The sequence below is a fragment of the Eschrichtius robustus genome, chromosome 11 (genome assembly GCF_028021215.1).
Source record: "Eschrichtius robustus isolate mEscRob2 chromosome 11, mEscRob2.pri, whole genome shotgun sequence".
NCBI lineage: Eukaryota > Metazoa > Chordata > Mammalia > Artiodactyla > Eschrichtiidae > Eschrichtius > Eschrichtius robustus.
The window spans coordinates 45,934,812-45,945,143 of record NC_090834.1 but is presented as its reverse complement, the minus strand read 5'-3'; positions in this window follow the sequence as shown (position 1 = coordinate 45,945,143).

Below are 10,332 nucleotides of genomic sequence, written 5' to 3'. Positions count from 1 at the left end.
ATCCAGGAAGAAAGTAGCCACATGTAAGAGAGTTTTCACCAGGAACCAAATCGACTGGCACTTTGATCTTGGTCTTCCCACACTCCAGAACTAGGAGAAATACGTGTTTGTTGTTTAAGCCATCCAGTCTATAGCATTGTCGTAGCAACTTGAACTGACTAGGACAGTCCCCCACCATAGGTCCAGTATTACCTGGTGCCTAAATTTTACTATATCAGACCGAAAGAGACCCTATCCCAGAGCTCATGTTAATCTCTGCAAAGGGCCTCTCACTGGCCTTCCTTGGGTCATGTGCTGCCCATTTCTGTGGTGGCAGAGGCAGAGCCTCTAGGAAATTAAAAGAGATATTAAAAGTAGCATGCTCAAAACACTGTCTCACATTGATGTGTTCAGGAAATTTTAATTTTCGTTATTAATAGTTATATTTTAGATGAGACTATGCAGAACTACTGTTATTAGGAGAGGCAATTGAGGTAATATGAGATCCTTTCTATCACTTTCTATCACTTTGGGGTCACTGAGAGATAATCATAGGACTCTAGAGGAAGCAGAATCCACATTTGAACAGAACAGACATTATTCCGCAATATCCAGTGATTAATGAATTCTACTCCTTTTTAAGAAATGAAGCACTCTTTTATGATAAAAAATTATCCTATGGATTTACTAGAAATATATTAAATGAAAAAACTACTAGGAATTTAGTAAATATATCTGTAGCTCGTTAGTCAAGTATACTTTTTAAAATAATAGAAAATATATAGTGTAAAGCAGACAATTTATTTAGAGTAAATATCTTAAGGTTTGCAGGCCATATGGTCTCTGTTTAAACTATTCAACTGACATTGTAGTGTGAAAGCAGACTTAGATAATACATAAGTGAATGGGTGTAGTTATGTCCCAATTAAACATTATAAATTCAGGCAATAGACTAGATTTTTCCCATGGACTAAAGCGTGCTGACCCTCTACAGACAGGGATGCTTCATGGACATACAGAGTTCCAAATTGCTGGGAATACTTCCATAGAGAATCTCAGTATGGTGTTTACTTTTGCTGTTCACAAATCATTCTATTTCTTCTAGACTTATGGTAAGTCATACTTCCCAACTCCTTTTGAAATTAGGCATGGCCAATGTGAGTAAACATGTCATGTGTCCCTTCTGGGTAGAAACATTAAATGCCAGTGCATAATTTGCCACACCCTATTCTCACTGCCCCAGTCGCTTTAGAAGCATGTATTGAGAGTCTTTAAGTGTTACTATGAGCAGAGTCTTCCTGATGCCCTGCTTTGGGCACATAGATGAAAAATGTAATTTTATTTTCCTAAACTGCTAGGATTAAGGGTTTGCTTTCTTTTTGTAGTATAATGTAGTCTATCCTGAATGATATCTCTAGTTCCATTTACCCACAGGTTTAGCATCCCAGATTTTCCCTCAGTAAATGGAGTTTTTAAGTCATTTTTTTGAGAGGAAGAAAAGAATATATGTCCTCAAAATTTTTAATATATATATTAATTAAAGTTCTTGCATACAAATGAAATAAAACCAATTTGAACTAGCTTATGGGAGAATTTTCAGAAGAATACTGGGATATCTCTTATCAGTCATTTTCCTTCCTTCATTTATCCAACAAATATTGAGTGCCCATTATGCCAGGCACTGTTCTAAGCACTGAGTATGCACTGTTGAACAAAGTGTTTAGTAGAACGTTAGATAGTAAAATATATAAATAAAAAATTTTTAAAATGTATACTAAGCAGAAAATAAATATGGACAAAAGTAGAAAAATATATGGAAAGATTGAAGGAAGATTAACCATCAACTAAGGGAAAACTGGAGTGTGGATGATAACGGCCACCAGCAACTATATGCCTACAGAATCACATGCTCTCTTTCTCCCTCTCTGTCTCTGTCTCTCTCTTCTTCCATCCCTCCCAATCTCTCTCTTGATCTCATTTGTTCCTCTTTATATGTTAGCTTCATAGTCTCCTATTATAGGTCAACGGCTATACTTGGCAGGAATCATGGCTTCCAAGAGTTGCCAAGTCTCACTTTATAGAGCTTATGCCACCACACAAGAACAAATTTTTATTCTCAATTTCAGTTTCAAAAATCCTGGAGAAGGATTCTGTTCCACTTGGGTCAGCTGCTCATCTTTGGTTGGATTGTCGTTAGTAGCTGGGATAAAATAAGAACATGCTAGTGCCCACCTTAAGCATGTGTATTGAGAGAGTCAGAGGTCAGTTTTCTACAGACGAAGGCCAATGTCATAAGTATCCACTAACGCACATTAACACTTCTAATTTTATACTAATGTATTAATCTGAATATATATCTCATTACACAGTGAAGCTTTCGTATGTCTCAACTAATACTTTTATTTTCTTTGACATTAAAAAAATTCCTCAAGGGATTTTTTCCCCCATATTTATGTCCTTGGTGGATACTACTTGACAATAGTAAAGATTCTGTTGTCCAAAGTGGGCAAAACAGGTGAGCATCCTCTTTACAGAATTTAATAAAGTATATTTCTATTTGGTTATGGCAATATTAGATTGTTTGAAGAAGCACACTTCTCAAATGCTTAAGTCACACCTGGACAAGGAATAGTGTCTACCTTCAAAGTTGCCCTGCCTAAGCCTTAGAGTACCTTTTCTTTCAAAAATTTTGAATTCTGTAAAATATTGTTAGGACTAAATAGTATAAATGTCATACAAACTTGTGTATCAACATGTAAATGGACATAGTGTAGACCAATCATAAAATAGAATACTACTCAACAATAAAAATGGACAAACTACTAATCCTGCAAAAAGACATATGATGCATCTAAAAGCATTTTACTGAGTTTGACCAGACCCAAAGAGAATATATTATATGATTTTGTATATGAAAGTCTAGAAATGAGACAGAAGAAATTGAACTTGATAATTAGCAATTGACCTTAATTTCTTTTTAATTGGGGTATAGTTGTTTACAATGTTGTATTAGTTTCTGCTGTACATCGAAGTGAATCAGCTATAGGTGTGTATATACATATATATATATATATATAAAAAAAAAAATATATATATATATATATATATACACATATATATATACATCCCCTCTTTTTTAGATTACCTTCCCATTTAGGTCACCATAGAGCATTGAGTAGAGTTCCCTGTGCTATACAGCAGGTTCTCATTAGTTATCTGTTTTATACATATTATTGTATATATGTCAATCCCAATCTCCCAATTCATCTCACCCTCCATTTCCCCCCTTGGTGTCCATTCATTTGTGCTTTACATGTGTGTCTCTATTTCTACCTTGCAAACAGGTTCATATGTACTGTTTTTCTAGATTCCCCATATATGCCTTAATATACGATACTCTCTTCTTTCTGACTTACTTCACTCTGTATGACAGTCTCTATGTCCATCCACATCTCTACAAATGCCCCAGTTTCATTCCTTTTTATGGCTGAGTAATATTCCACTGTATATATGTGCCACATCTTCTTTATCCATTCATCTGTCGATGGACACTTAGGTTGCTTCCATGTCCTGGTTATTGTACATAGAGCTGCAATGAACACTGTGGTACATGACTGTTTTTGAATTATGGTTTTCTCAGGGTATATGTCCAGTAGTAGGATTGCTGAGTCATATGGTAATTCTGTTTTAGTTTTTTAAGGAACCTCCATACTGTTCTCCATAGTGGCTGTATCAATTTACATTCCCACCAATAGTGCAAGAGGGTTCCCTTTTCTCCACACCTTCTCCAGCATTTGTTGTTTGTAGATTTTCTGATGATGGCCATTCTGACCAGTGTGAGGTGATACCTCATTGTAGTTTTGATCTGCATTTCTCTAATAATTAGTGATGTTGAGCATCTTTTCATGTGTCTCTTGGCCATCTGTATGTCTTCTTTGGAGAAATATCTGTCCATTTTTTGATTGGGTTTTTTTTTTTTTTTAATATTGAGCTGCATGAGCTGTTTGTATGTTTTGGAGATTGATCCCTTGTCTGTTGCTTCATTTGTAAATATTTTCTCCCATTCTGAGGGTTGTCTTTTTGTCTTGTTTATGGTTTCCTTTGCTGTGCAAAAGCTTTTAAATTTCATTAGGTCCTATTTGTTTATTTTTGTTTTTATTTTCATTACTCTAGGAGGTGGGTCAAAAAAGATCTTGCTGTGCTTTATGTCAAAGAGTCTTCTTCCTATGTTTTCCTCTAAGAGTTTTATAGTGTCTGGTCTTATATTTAGATCTTTAATTTATTTTAAGTTTATTTTTTGTGTATGGTGTTAGGGAGTGTTCTAATTTCATTCTTTTACATGTAGCTGTCCAGTTTTCCCAGCACCACTTATTGAAGAGACTGCCTTTTCTCTATTATGTATTCTTGCAATATATAATCTTGTCATAGATTAGATGTGTGGGTTTATCTCTGGGCTTTCTATCCCTTTCCATTGATCTATATTTCTGTTTTTGTGCTAGAGTACCTTTTAAACATTGGAAATTCAGTGTCTAATACTTCCTGGCACATACACAATATTCTATAAACATACATTGATAGAACTAATCATTCAAGAAAAAATGAATAGCAAATCTCACAAACTATAAAATGTTATTTGTATAATAAAGTATAATTATTGAAGAAAGCATTCTGAAAGTATTATTAATTTTTATTGCTAGGTCTTCTGATATTAGTGAAAGGAAAGAAGTTAAGTGTAAGAACGATCAGTCTCAGATTTATCCTTAAATGTGTAAATGGAAGAAAAAGCTGGTGAGCAAACATTGTGTGAATGTGGTGCTGCCTGAAATACTGTGTATGCAAACCCTGTCAAATGCTATAGATATTTGGGGCATGCAAGGAAAAGCCTAGGGAAATAGTCATTTGGGTAATTGTATCAAGCCCAAGAGCAGACATCTGTCTGTTCTTCAAATCAGCAAAGAAACAAGGGCAGTTAGCACTATATATGGAAATGGAATTCTCAATGGAGCTGGGTGAGTACCATCAATACTCATAATTAAGGGAGAGCACTTCAGACAGCTGCATGCAGTGTGGCGCAGTTCCTCATGATCACAGAGGATTCAGGCGGCTGCCAAAGCTTCCTGTCCCTTGAGGACAGGCAAACTCAGAAGCAAGCTGTTACTGAACGTGAGATTGAGCCAGGTTCTGAATTTCTTAAAAGCTTGAGGATGCTCTTCGAAGGAAAAGACTGTTAGAGAAATTTTAGATAGTTGGGTCAAACAAATAGACGCTTTCTACTTGTTCAAGTATATGTAGCTTCACTTATTAAACTGTAAACATCTTGGGAACAGCATTAAATGGTTCCATTAAGAAAGATAGGATGGAATGTTGGCGAGTCGGAAAGCTGGCAGACATACCAGCAGCCAGGAAATGGAGGCCCTTAGGAAGAAGCAGACACTGTCTTTGTAATTTATGTTTCTCAGATGCTGATTAAAGAAAAACACTAAAGAATAGAGGATTCTATTTTAGCTACTGCATTCTGTAAAATGGGGTGTTGGTATCTCTCAGCCTTCCCACATGCCTCATCTTCTCCCTTTTTCTCCTTGGCATATAAACTTGTCAAGTAAGTAACCTAATTTATTTGAGATGTCTCATACATGGTGGTCATTCTGAAATAAAATAATTCAGAAGATGGTAGAGGAGTAGACCATCACAAAAATGCTTTTTAACTAAAATTCTCTATTGATGCTAATTTACAAGTGTGTTTGTGTCCCTTTTCAAAGGAATGCTATTTCTCTTTGTTCAATTCTATTTATTACCTACCTTATTATTATTATTTTTTAATGGACCATTCAATGAGAAGAGGAAGAGATGAGAGACTTCGGCTTACATTCCAACTTTCTTATGTTCTAGTTGTTTGCATAAATGCGGAAAACTCAGTTTACTTCTCTGAATATATTTTCCCATGAAGAGATACAAGGATTTGAATTATGGGTAAGGAGATCTATAATATGTGTTCTGAATTTCATTAGGAGAATGATTTGTATGTAGATCAACAACAACAACAGCAACAAAAAACACTTGAGTTTGGTAAAAGGGTAATGTAAATTCAAGATTGTGTTAGAGATAAAATCAAAATTCTACCAAAGCTAACCATGATAGTAACTGGCATAGGAATAGTTTCCTGCCATAAATAACTATACAAACAGACATAAAATGAAAAACAAATTGTTTTATAAATTGGACAGTAGGACACAAATCTAATTCCTGAAGAAAGAGAAACAAATGATATGTGCACTACCATCAACCTAGCTCTCTGTCTGGAGGTAATTTCTTGTCATTGGCACAGGGAACTTGTGCCCAAACACAGCACGTAGCCTTGCAGAGTAGAGAAGACATGGATTGGATCTGGAGTTGCTTAGCTGGTAGTTTCACTCTTTCAAGAAATTGGTCCATTGCATCTAACTTTTCAAATTTGTGGGTATAGAGTTGTTCAGAGCAACCCTTTATTATCATTTTAATGTCCATGGGGTCTAGAGTGAGAACACTCTTGTCATTTCTGATATTGCAATTTGTGTCTTTTGCCTTATCTTGGTTAGCCAGGCTAGAAATTTATCATATCAATTTTATTGACCCTTTCAAAGAACCAGGGTATGGTTTCATTGCTTTAATAATTTAAAAATTATTTTTCTATTTTCAGTTTCCTTGCTTTGTACTCTAATTTTTATTGTTATTTTTCTTCCTGCATACTTTAGTTTAAATGCTCCCCTTTTCCTAGAGTCCATAGATGGAAGCTTAGATTATTGGTTTTAAATTTATCTTCTCTTCTAATGTATACATTTAATATTGTATATTTTCCTCTAATGTGGCATTTGCCACATTCCATATATTTTTAAAAATTCTATTTTTTTCATTCGGTTAAAATATTTTAAAAATTTCTTTTGAGACTTCTTTAACCAATGTTATTTAAAAGTGTGTTGTTTAATCTTCAAGTATTTGGATATTTTTGAGATATTTCTCTATTAATGATTTCTAGTTTAATTCTGTTGTGCTTTGAGAACATACTTTGTGTGATTTTGATTTTTTAATTTGTCAAGGTGTGTTTCATGGTACAGAATGTGTTCTACTTTGGTGAATGTTTCATTTGAGTTTGAGAAGAAAGTCTGTGCTTCTGTTGTAATGGAATATTCCATAAATATCAATTAGATCAAGTTGATTGTGCTGGTCAGGTCACAGGATCTTTACTTATTTTTAGTCTATTTTACCTATCAATTACTGAAAGACGGGTGTTTAATTCTCCAACTGTAATAGTGAATTTTCCTATTTCTTCTTGCAGTTCTACCAGCTCTTATCTCAAATATTTTCACTCTCTTGTTAGGTGCATGCATATTTAGGCTTTTTTTGTGTGTGTAGAAAATTGACCCCTTCATCATTATATATATATGTAATGCCACTCTTTTATTCTTGTTCTGAAACTCTTCTGTATGAAATTAATATTGCCGCTTTAGTTTACTTTTGATTAATGTTAACAGGTTATATTTTCCTCCTCACCTTTATTTTTAACCTGAATTTATATTTAAAGTGGGTCTTCGTACACGACACGTAGTTGGGGCTTGTTTTTAGAATCCACTCTGTCAGTTTGATTTTTAATTTGTGTGTTTAGACGACCTACATTTAAGTTGATTTTGATTATATTAATATCTACCATGTTTGGTCATTATTTGTCACCTCTTTTTCTCCTTCTCTGTTTTTTTTTTTTTTTCACTGAAACTGTCTCAAATGAGAGAATTATATTTAGGTATTATTTTACAGTTAGCTTTAAATATACATTACCTCATTTCTTTCAATGAAATCTTGAACCATATCCTTGTGTTTTTCCCCCTGATTTTTTTTTAAATTGAAGTACTCTTGACTTAAAATGATATATTAGTTTCAGCAAAACAAGGTGATCCAATATTTTTATAGATTATACTTCACTTAAAGTTATTATAAAATATTGACTATATTCCTTTGCAGTACAATATATCCTTATAGCTAATTTTATACATAGTAGTTAGTACTTCTTAATCTAATACCCTTATCTTTGCCCCTCCCCCTTACTTCTCTCCACTGATAATTACTAGTTTGCTTTCTATATCTGTAAGTTTGTTTCTGTTTTCTTATATTCATTCATTTGTTTCATATTTTAGATTCCACATATAAGTGATAACATATGTTAAATATCTTTCTCTGTCTGACTTATTTCACTAAGCATAATGCCCACCAGGTCCAACCACGCTTTTGCAAATGACAAAATTTCATTCATTTTTATGGCTGAGCAAATTCCATTTTATATATATATATATATATATATGTACACACACACATACCACACCTCCTTTATCCATACATCTGTTGATGGACACTTGATGTTTCGGTATCTTGACTATTTTAAATAATGATGCTCTGAACACTGAGGTGCATATATAGTTTTGAATTAGATAATAAATTAATAAATGTTATTGTTTTCTTCAGATATATACCCAGGAATGAAGTTGCTGGATCATATGGTAGTTCTATTTTTAGTTTTTGAGGAATCTCCCATACGATTTCCCATAGTGGCTGCACTAATTTACATTACCACCAACAGTGTAGGAGGTCTCCTTTTCTCCACTTCCTCACCAACATTTGTTATTTGTACTCTTTTTTACTATAGCCACTCTGACAGGTGTGAGTTGACACCTCATTGGGTTTTGGTTTACATTTCCCTGATGATTAGCAATTTTCTGCACCTTTTCATGTGCCTGTTGGCCACCTGTATGTCTTTTTGAGAAAAATGCCTATTCAGGTCTTTGGCCAGTTTTTTTTTTAACAACTTTATTGGAGTACGATTGCTTTACAATGGTGTGTTAGTTTCTGCTTTATAACAAAGTGAATCAGTTATACATATACATATATCCCCGTATCTCCTCCCTCTTGCATCTCCCTACCACCCTCCATATCCCACCTCTCTAGGTGCTCACAAAGGACGGAGCTGATCTCCCTGTGCTATGTGGCTGCTTCCCACTAGCTATCTATTTTACTTTTGGTAGTGTATATATGTCCATGACACTCTCTCACTGTGTCCCAGCTTATCCTTCCCCCTCCCCATGTCCTCAAGTCCATTCGCTACGTCTGCGTCTTTATTCCTGTCCTGCCCCTAGGCTCTTCAGAACCATTTTTTTTCCTTTTTTTTAGATTCCACATATATGTGTTAGCATATGGTATCTGTTTTTCTTTTTCTGACTTACTTCACTCTGTATGACAGATTCTAACTCCATCCACCTCATTACAAATACCTCCATTTCATTTCTTTTTATGGCTGAGTAATATTCCATTGTATATATGTGCCACATCTTCTTTATCCGTTCATCTGTCGATGGACACTTAGGTTGCTTCCATGTCCTGGCTATTGTAAATAGAGCTGCAATGAACACTGTGGTACATGACTCTTTTTGAATTATGGTTTTCTCAGGGTATATGCCCAGTAGTGGGATTGCTGGGTTGTATGGTAGTTCTATTTTTTGTTTTTTAAGGAACCTCCATACTGTTCTCCATAGTGGCTGTATCAATTTACATTGCCACCAACAGTGCAAGAGGGTTCCCTTTTCTCCACAACCTCTCCAGCATTTATTGTTTGTAGATTTTTCGATGATGGCCATTCTGACTGGTGTGAGATGATACCTCATTGTAGTTTTGATTTGCATTTCCCTAATGATTAGTGATGTTGAGCATCCTTCCCTGTGTTTGTTGGCAATCTGTATATCTTCTTTGGAGAAATGTCTGTTTAGGTCTTCTGCCCATTTTTGGATTGGATTGTTTGTTTTTTTGATATTGAGCTGCATGAGATGCTTGAAAATTTTAGAGATTAATCTTTTGTCAGTTGCTTCATTTGAAAATATTTCCTCCCATTCTGGGGGTTGTCTTTTGATCTTGTTTATATTTTCCTTTGCTGTGCAAAAGCTTTTAAATTTCATTAGGTCCCATTTGTTTATTTTTGTTTTTATTTTGATTTCTCTAGGAGGTGGGTCAAAAAGGATCTTGCTGTGATTTATGCCATAGAGTGTTCTGCCTATGCTTTCCTCTAAGAGTTGGATAGTGTCTGGCCTTACATTTAGGTCTTTAATCCATTTTGAGTTTATTTTTGTGTATGGTGTTAAGGAGTGTTCTAATTTCATTCTTTTAAATGTAGCTGTCCAGTTTTCTTGGCACCACTTATTGAAGAGGCTGTCTTTTCTCCATTGTGTATTCTTGCCTCCTTTATGAAAAATCAGGTGACCTTATGTGCATGGGTTTATCTCTGGGCTCTCTATCCTGTTCCATTGATCTATATTTCTTTTATTGTGCCAGTGCCATACT